Below are 9,770 nucleotides of genomic sequence, written 5' to 3'. Positions count from 1 at the left end.
CGCCCCTGCACTGTTTTTCTTTTACGCTTTTTACCAAATGGTAGCATGCCAAGTCATTTGTTCATTCATTCATTCATTCGTTCATTCATTCATTCATTCATTCATTCGTAATTGATCATTGAAACCAGCCATCTGTAGTCTCTTCAGCTCCTGCCTTGCTTTTCTTTAGTTTTCCCACTTTACACCGTAACTGGGACATGTCTCCGGATCCGGACATCAGTGGTTCTAATTCTTTGTTCTGGCTGCTGCATCCTGTCACCTGGGCATACCGTAAGTGTGGAGTCCGTCCCCTGAGGACAGCACCCCGGATCCCTCGTCATTCCCGTAAACCACGCCTCTAGGTCATTTCACAAATGCACGTGCACAACTGGGCGTTACTTTTCTAGAAATGGAATTGCTGGGTCGCAGAATCTGTGCATTCGGCAGGTATTGCCAAATCGCCCTCCATGGAGGTTGTGTGGGTTTATGATATTGCTGGCAAAGCACGAGAACATCCTTCTCCACCTTTGCCAGTTCGGGCCATTGTCAAACCTTTGATCTTTGCCAATCTGCTCAGTGGAAAATGGGGCCTGAGTGTCACTTTCATTTGACTCTTGCATTCTAAGTGAGGTTGAGCATCTTTTTAGTGCCTAGCCGTGGACTAGGTCCTTTCCGCCTTGCCTGCTAGCCCCCCTGCAAGATCCAGGACCAGGTTTGTGTTTCTGTCCCCCAGCTTCTTGCTGAGTCACTCAAGAAGGAAAGGGCAGCAGTCTCGGGTTATTTCTGCTCCGGGAGCCATCCGAGCTGCCAGTCCTGGGAAGACCTTGGTCTCTGGCATTCTCTGTGGGCATCTGGCACCCGTGCACACCGGATCATTGCACCTGTCAAATCCGGGCTCCCTGGTCCTCCTGGGAGAGATGGGGTGCACAGGTGGGGGTCAGGGCAGACAAGTTTACAAACTAGGCATGGAAAGATCTCAGCTAGATTTGGAGAGGGGACATTTGGAAGGAACACATGAGCAAAGTCCTAAGCTGCAAGTGACAGAGTGAGAGGGTCCCGGTCAGGCATAGGGGAGGGAGGATTTTGTTGTTGGGAAAGGCTCTCTGGGCAGGGTGTGCGGTGAGCCATGGTGAAGGAGTTGGGAAAGTTGGGGAAAGATTCTCAGCAGAAACCTCCAAAGGCATCTTGCATGAGATGCACGCACCCCAGGGCTGCTCTGTTCACCAGTTCGGGGCTGGTGCTAATCCCGGCCTGGAGTTGGAAGTAGAGGTACCCCTTGTTGCACGTGGAGGGTTCAGACGACTAGCGAGGGGCGCGGGGAGGCCGGGTACCCTCGCCGGCCCTCTCTGAGAGGTGGCTCAGCGTCCGTGGGGCAGCCCAGGTCACATCGCTGTAATTTAACCTCACTGCCGCCCTATGCATCTGGTAGCTTCTTGCTCCCGGACAGAAGATGCCAGGAGGAGCCAGTGGCTAGATTCCTGGGCCCTGGGGAGTCTGCCGCCGTGATTTCCAGACTCAAACAAAATGCAAATTTGCACTGGAGATTGCTGAGGCAGAGTCATCCTGGAGCCCTTCGAAGCACAGGGCTGCTGTGTAAGTTTATGACCTCCGGGGCATCTGACCCCACAGGAGAGCTGGGCCGTGGCATCTGTGACCTATAGTGGAGCCCGGGGCCTGTCCTAGGCTGCACCACCACCCACAGTCCGGCCTGTCTTCTCTGCTGGAGCGTTCTTCAGCGATGGACCCAGGGAGGGGCCCCCTTGTATCTTGGACCTCATTGCTGGTCCATTCCACCACCCCCCCCCCCCCCCACAAGATGCTGCTCTGTGCCGGAGGGAACATCACCGGACAGTGGGCAAGAGGAGGCTGCCTTCCTGCAGCGAGCTTCTCAGTTGTGGCCACATCACAAAGCAGAGTTTTCAAGAACTATTGCTACAGATACTCTCCTCCCCTCCCCCGGCCCCTCCCCAGCCTCCCTGGGGGAAACGTACAAAAGTTGAGGCTGTCCCCGAGGGCACCAAGAAATGCTTAATTGCTTTCTGAGAGAATTGTCACCTCCTTCTGGTTTCCTCCCCTCTCCAGTACCCCGCTCTTCCCCAATCACCAGAGGCTCTTGCTTAGAGAATTAAGGCTGTGTGCTCCCTGGCCGCGTCCCAAAGTAACCAGCAGCCGTGCGCCAAATAGCAAGCAGCTCGCTTCTCCAAATATATTGCTGCACCACCTTTGCTGAAAAATAAGAAGCCTATGTTTTGGGGAATAGATGTGCATTTTTTCTGGGAGCCAGGCCCTCACTGGCAGCAGACGGATGGCAGCCCAGGCCAGCTGAGTCAGCCAGACTTTGGCGTAAGCAGACGGTGAGTATCAAGGCGGGAACGGGAGCCAGCCAAGGAAAGCAAAATACAGAGAGATAGTTGGAGGCTCTCACCCCAGGTTAGTCAGCACCTTGTGCAACTTGATTCGGGTGAAGGGCCAAGCGGAGGGATGTATGTGCTTTGTAAAGTGTGGGCTGGAAAGCTGTAACGGACCCCCCAACTATATAGCAATCATTCATGTTTTATATAATGGTTTAAATTATATATAATGGCATAATGACTCAAATACCTTGGAAATCTATTTCTTAGTCATGTAACACCCCAAGGCAGGTATTCTTGATGGGCCAATGGCTTTCCTCCACATGGTGATTCAGGGACCCAAGCTCTTTCCATCTGGGTCCCCTGCCATTCCCCAGGGTCTAGATCCAGCTGGCAGAGGAGGGAGGGGAGTATGGGGGGTGGGGTGGGCACACCTGCTTCTTCTGGCCTTGGCTTAGAAGCCGCTGACTTCTCTTCTGCTCACATTCTATTGGTGGGGATGAGTCACATGACCATACCTGGTTGCCAGGGCAGCTGGGAAATGTAGTTTCTGCTCCTTAATGACAAAAGCTATGAAAGCAGAGCAGGGATTTTGATGATGGCTCACTGACCATCTATCTGCCACAGGATGAAATCAAGGCAGTTAGGTCATGTGACTGGGGAGAGAGCAGTTCATTCTGAGTTTGAAGGAACTATCTGGAAGGATAATCTGAGTCTTAAACTAGGGAGTCTGGCTTAGATAATTTGCCAGAAGGGACTTCACCTCACTGTTGCCAAGGACCGCAAGATCCAGCAGCATCAGAACTGGACGGAAATATAGGAGAGAGTTAGCAGAGAAGCGAACTTCTAAGAGACCTGGATAATTAGGCCTAAGACGGGGTGTGTGCTTTTCACCTGCAGTGGGTCTATCTATAAACAGTTTGTGTCCAAACTTTCTGGCCCGCAGAGTGGAGCTGGGGCCTCTGGCAGAGGCTCTGTGGACAAAGATTTGGGTGCCTCGGTGTGGAGGAGGTGCACAGCCAGAGTGCAGGATGGGGTTTTGGGAAAAAATCTGAATGCTGCCTTTTCCTTCTCACCTGGGCTCAACATATACAACCTGTGCAGACACCTGCTCTCCATTGCACAGTAACAAATGACCACAAAACTTACAGGCGTAGCAACATCCACTTATTAGCTCATAATTTTGTAGGTCGGAAGTCTGGGGTGGGCTTGACTGGGTCTCCGCTTAGGGTCTCAAAGCCAAAATCAGGTGTTGGCCAGGCTGAGCTGTTACTGGGGAATAATCTGCTCCCAGGGTCCTTTAGTTTGTGGGTGGAACCAGTTCCCTGGGGTTGCAGCACAAAGAGCCCCACTTTCTTGCTGGCTGTTGGGTGGGGGTCTTTCTCAGTTCCTAGAGGCTGCTCTCCAGTCTTTTCCATGCACAGCCCCCATCTTCAAAGCCGGTGATGGCGCATCAAATCCTTCCCATGCTCGGAAATCTGACTTTCCTTTTGCCACCAGAGAAAATCTGCTTTTAAAGGTCTCATGTGATGAAGTCAGGCCCACCCACATACCTGTCCTGTTTGAAGGTCAGCTGGTGAGTCACCTTAACTCCGCTTCGAATCCCTTTTGCCACATAATGTAATATAACCACAGGAGTGAAACCCAGGGAAGGAGGTCGTGGGGACATCTTAGAATTCTGACCTCCATGGGACCTGAGGCTTTGCATCCGAGACCTAGAGCGGGGTCCTTTGGAGCTAAAGAGACTTTTGTTTTCTGGTCAAAAAGCTGCCCCGCTTGGTCCACCCAGCCTCGGCAGGTGGCAGGTTGACTTACAGGTGCAGGTCTGAGAACAGAGAGGAATGCCCCCCTCTGCCGCCCCTGCAAGTTCCTTTTTCTCAAAGACTTATGGAGACTGGGCCGCCCCTGAGGAGCAGCTCAACACTACACAGAGCACTCTGCACCCGAGAGAAAGGAAGCTGGGGCTGCCATCAGGGTGCTTGCTAATGGCCCTGACTTGCTTCCCAACACCCCTGCCCCTCCGCCCCCCCGCACTCAGGTCTCACGCCCTGAAGAGAGCCCCACAGTTCTCCAGCCCTCCTCACACCCCCTCTCAGAGAAGGGCAGGCCTGGGCACAGTGACTTCAGGACTTGGCAGCTCCCCTGGCATTTCCTGGCCCACTTCCTGGCCACCCAGATGGTGCCCAGCCTGGAGAGGCAGCTCCCGGTTTGTTCCCCACAGATGGTCTGCCATGAGGGAGGGCAGGGGTGAGAGGAGTGGGGAGGTCCTGCCCCCTGGGCCTCTTGCTGCTGCCTCTCAACCCAGCCCCACCCCCTCACTTCCCAGCCCCGCCTCTGGTCCCTCTGATGGCTCCCAGCTTCCCCAAGGGTCTGCCCTTAACACACTCCCAGCACTTTCTGTAACACGTGTCTACATCCTTCTGATGCCTTTTCCTGGGAGCAAAGACAGGTGGGGAGCCTCCTCTCCCCACCCCAACCTGGGGCCTGCTGCCTTCCAGCTATTCAGGAATGGAGGCACCTGCAGCAGAAACCACTGAAAATGTTTTCTTAGCTGAAGGCCCGTCTCCTGGGGCCGTGGAGCAGAAGAGCCCTTTGTGTGGCCCCCTGCTTCCCGCCAGGAACTGGAATCTCCACCCCACCTGACTAGACCCTGGTCTCCCTTCTTGTTGGCAAGTTCTGGGGCCTGGAGGACTTGAAGAAGGCGTCTCTTTTGGTCACCTTAACCCAAAGTTCCATGGAAAACCATCTGCCGGGACTTGCAGCCTTTCCCTTTCCCTGGAACCCCATGTAAGGCAGCAGGAGGCCTGGCAGGGTTCTCTGCAGGCAACAAGGGGTGTGGGGGGTAAAGGGCCCTGGGAGCCCTCTCGATTCCACGGGGCCGAGCAGACTGTGCAGCCTGCTGGACACATCCGCTCCACAAGGGTGCCGAGTGGTGTGCGGGGATGTGATGTCTGCCCTGCTCGGAACTTCAAAGCTGTAGGGAAAGTATCCTCTCGGCCAGATGGTTATCATTCCTGCAGCCAGTGTGCATTCACGGAAGCATGGAGAGTACTGTCCGTACACGTTGCTGAGGAGCTGCTGGGAGCCCCGCAGTCAACCTGACCGGACCAACCGCTTGGCTGGGGCGGGGGGCGGGGCGGGGAGAAGATGGGGTGCGAGGCTGGAAGTCAAGACCCGGAGGGCTGGCTGGTTGAGGAGTCAGGACGTCATCGTGGGGCACTGGGAAGCCACCGGAGAGCTTTGCGCAGGGACAGGGTCGGGACTGCATAGAGAGGGAGGGGTCCGCCTATGGGGAAGGAGGGGACAAGGATGCGGGTCAAGGGACCCGCCTTGGGCCAAGTGCCTCCTTTCCAGAAGCACCAACAATCTACAACTGAGTCCGCCACGAAAACGATGTCAAATCTGATCTGGCACCAAGCAGCTCTGCCAAAGGAGACTTTTGTCTTCAAGCCCCGTCTCCGCACTTTCTCCTCTGGTCGCCTCGGGTCCCCTGTGGCTTCTGCACCGGATGCTGCTCCCTTTTCTCCAGGACACCATCCCCTCTGCATCCTCAAAACCCTGCTTGTTTCCTGCCTCTCCTCCTTCTGCCCAGCCCACCTGACGTTTGCCTCTTCCCTCAGCTTTTCAGGGACCAAGCCCTGCACCAGACGGCCTTCTGGAAGAAAGGAGAGAGGCGGCAAAGTCTAGACGCAGAGCCCCTGGAATGTCCACAGGCCGCATGGAGCGTCCCTGCCCACTGCCCTCTCCTGCAGTGAGCCCCTCCAGAGTCAGAAGGGCCGTGGCTGGTGGCAGCAAGGGACCAGTCCCCTCCCTTTTCCCCCGGGCTCGGCCTCCCCACGCAAATCTTGTGTGACATGAACAGGTGGACTGACTCCATGGTCCCCAGGCTCTGGGACTCAGAAGGTCACTGTCAAGTTGTGAGCATACCCCTCCCGTGTGTGTGTGTGTGTGTGTGTGTGTGTGTGCGCGCGCGCGCGTGCGCGCGGGCAGATATCAGGAAGCAGAACCAAACCCTTGGAAAAATCAACAGCCACACCTGTTGTTCACCCAGAATCTCTCCTTCCTAGGTGTGGCCCATCCCACCTTGAGGTCAGAGAGGACCTGAGGCCGGAGGGGGTGGGGCCACGACCGGCAGGAAGTCCGCGTTCAGGAGTGATTTCTTCTGCCTCTTTCCACAGAACCAAGGAGCCACCTAGACCCACCTGACCAGCACAGCCCAGGGGAGTCGGCCTTAATCCTGGCCTCTCTCGGGCTCAAAAGAATCTCGAGATCACAATAGGTAGGGTTAGATTACTTGGGCAGGCAACTCACTTCACAGATGTAGAAACTGGGGTTTGCAGAGGCCCCAGGGCTCTGGGGCCAGAACAGGATACACACTGGCAGCCAGGTCCCCTGACCCCTAGGTCGCCTGGCCTCCCAGGATGTCTGACCCCCACTCTCCAGGTCACCTGACCTCTCAGGCTGCAGCCCTTCCCCTGCAGTGAGGTTCTCCCTACATGGAAAATCCCTTCTAGTGTGTAACATAAAATAATTGTGGGGCGTCCCAGTTGGGGGTGGGGCACGGGCCCTGAAAGAATCCCCCCCAAGGCAGAACAAAAGACATAGGAGTTTATCGAATACACTGCAAGGGAGCGGCGGGCAGGACAGAGGAGAGACTGTCTGCCACAAGGCAGTAGTGAGGGGCTACAGTTATGGGGCGGAGGGAGGAAGGATGGGGACACGTGGAATCTTCCCTTTTTTGGTAACCTTAGGAACTGCGACTGGCTGTCAGCCCATCGGTCGGTTAGGGCCAATGACTTAACTAGCCTGTTAACGTCAGCTCCGTGGTGGATGTGAACCCTTTTACCTCGCTTAAGTTTCCAATGCTCGAGCCTAAAAGTGGCCTCTGCAATAGTCAAGGAGTCACTCTTGAGGACAGGGACGGGGATCAAGGGGTCACCTTAGAATGCTGCCATCCGCAGGGCCTGAGGCTCCCATCCGCCCCCACCTGGCCTCACCGCCAGGCCAGCTCCCGGGAGGAAGTAGCCCTCCTCCACCATCGGCCGCCCCTGTCAATCCATGAGATGTTCCAGAATCCCCAGTACATTGATTAGAACGGTGGCAGAGCGGGGGCGGGGAGGGGGGTGGTGGACAGAGCCGCAGGCAGACCACTCTCGCCTCCCAGGGGCAACTGGCACGAACCCAGGAGTTTCAGGCTGTGGTTTCAGCTCTCATCCCAGGAGTTCGCAGAGGCCTGCAGGATGCCAGAGGGGAGACAGCCCGGAACGAGCCCGTTCTTAGTGTAGGTGCCTCCCAGCCAGGACATGCCACTGTCTTTTTGCATTTCTTTCTTTTTTTCAATGTTTATTTATTTTTGAGAGATAGAGAGCATCCGTGTCTCCTTCTCTCTGCCCCTTGCCTGTTCATGCTCTGTCTCTCTCTGTCTCTCAAAAATGAATAAACGTTAAAAAAAAAATTTTTTTTTTAATGAAAACAAGAAGACCGGAAGGAAGAGGTTGTGCACAAAACCTGCGGGTTCTTGTCCAACTTCTGAGACCTACTGTATCTGTGACTAAGCCGTCACCTAACCTTTCCGATTTCTGGTTTGCTTGCCTGAAAAACTGGGATGGTACTCACAGGCTGTTGGTGACAGACTGACTATACAGATGGACAATGGCCAGACCATCCATAAAAATAGAACTGTGTGACCCACAATCTGCAGCAAGCAGCTCCAGAATCCAATCGTGACTTGCAAGAACCGGCCCAGGAAGCCAGCCTGTTAGCCGTGAGTCAGGCGTGCAGGAAATCAGACCACTATCTCTAGGGACTGATCCCAGAAGCCAAACAATCACCCCATATCAATCGCCCCCAAATGGCCTGGGTGTGATGGATGGGTGACAGCTTCCCGAATTCTTGTCGGGAAAAACCAAATCTGCACCTAATCCCTCAACCACACAAGATGCTCTGTACCTAGTGAAGCCCCTGCAGGTTCCCTGGACGCTGACCACCCATCAAGGCACATCTGGGGTCTTCTATTTATTCCACTATGAGCTTTCCCATCTCCTGTCCCCCTTGAGTTCCTGTCAAACATGGGCGATGGTGGCTGACTTCTTGTAGCAAGCTCTGAAGCGATAGCCTTTGCTTGTTCCCCTGTGGGGTGGCTTTCATTTACTCCCATACTGGGGTCAAAGAAGTTAGAGGAGGGGCGCCTGGGTGGCTCGGTCGGTTAAACATCCATCCGACAGGGCATGATCTCACGGTTCCTGAGTTCGAACCCTGCATTGGGCTCTGTACCTGCATGGGATTTTCTCTCTCTCCCCCCCCACCTCTCCTCTTAAAATAAACACTTAAAAAGAAGAAGAAGAAGAAGAAGAAGAAGAAGAAGAAGAAGAAGAAGAAGTAGTTAGGGGATATGGGAGTTGGTTAATTGCCCAGAACTCTAGAAGTGCAAGGTGGAAAGATTCTAGGTAGAAAGGTTTCCGGCTAGGACCAGAGGAGGTATTCGGAGAAGGGTAATGGTGCGAGCCTCTTGACCTCAGCCATCTGAACCTGCTCCAGGCCATTGATCTGAGCTCTGAGGTGGGCAGTATTTGGGGCAGCCTCCTCTAGGCCTGTTCTCCTCACGTGCAGCCACGTAAGCACCATAAGGACGGTCCCCAGTGCAAAAAGAGGAAGCAAGAAATAAGAGGGGTGAGGCCCGGCTACCAAGGGCCACCAGGGTACGTGGCTTTCTGTGCCCATCCCCCAGCTATCCCTTCCCTTCAGAGTACCTCTGGGGACGTTTCAGCGTCTGAGTGCCTGCACCCAGGCTAAGCCCCCACAGGCACAGCATGATCAGTAGGGCAGGGAGAGCTGAAGACCCCAGTTCATGCGGTGGTGGATACGCGCCTGTGATGGAGGGATTACGTCAGGGATTATGACAGGGGATTATGTCATAACACAGGAGGAACGGGTCCTTTTCTCTCTCTGTGTACAGCTCCTTCCACAACCTTCTCTCTCCCCAGCAGTGCTCCAGGGGCCACAGAGCGGGTGAGCCTTCCCCCGTCTCTGTCCCCAGGTCTCCTCCAAACTCAGCAGGCCCCGCAGGAGCGTCTCTCTCTTCCCCTCCATCCTGGCCTCTCACCCTCTCTCATCTAGATTATGTCGCTGGCCTAAAGGGCCTCCAGCTTCCTGAGTCAATCCACTCTCCGTAGGCCCCCCCCCCCCCCACCAGACAGATCTTCCTACAGCACAGTCCTAACAAGCCCCTTCAGAAGCTCAGCCGGCCATACAGAGAGGCCTTTCCAACTTTACACCCAACTACTCACTGTTTTCACCTGACTCCGGGAGCTAGACAAAGGAGCATGTGCCTCATGTGTGCTTGGATGTGTAGACTGCCCCTCACACCTGCCTTCTGGATCTGGGCTCGGGGCCCCCTCCAGCATCTCCCGAAGCCTTGCCCAGTGGTTCGAGGTACAGAAC

This window comes from Panthera onca, chromosome E1, assembly GCF_046562875.1.
Source record: "Panthera onca isolate mPanOnc1 chromosome E1, mPanOnc1 haplotype 2, whole genome shotgun sequence".
NCBI lineage: Eukaryota > Metazoa > Chordata > Mammalia > Carnivora > Felidae > Panthera > Panthera onca.
The sequence above is the reverse complement of the archived record's forward strand: the minus strand, read 5'-3'. Positions refer to the sequence as shown.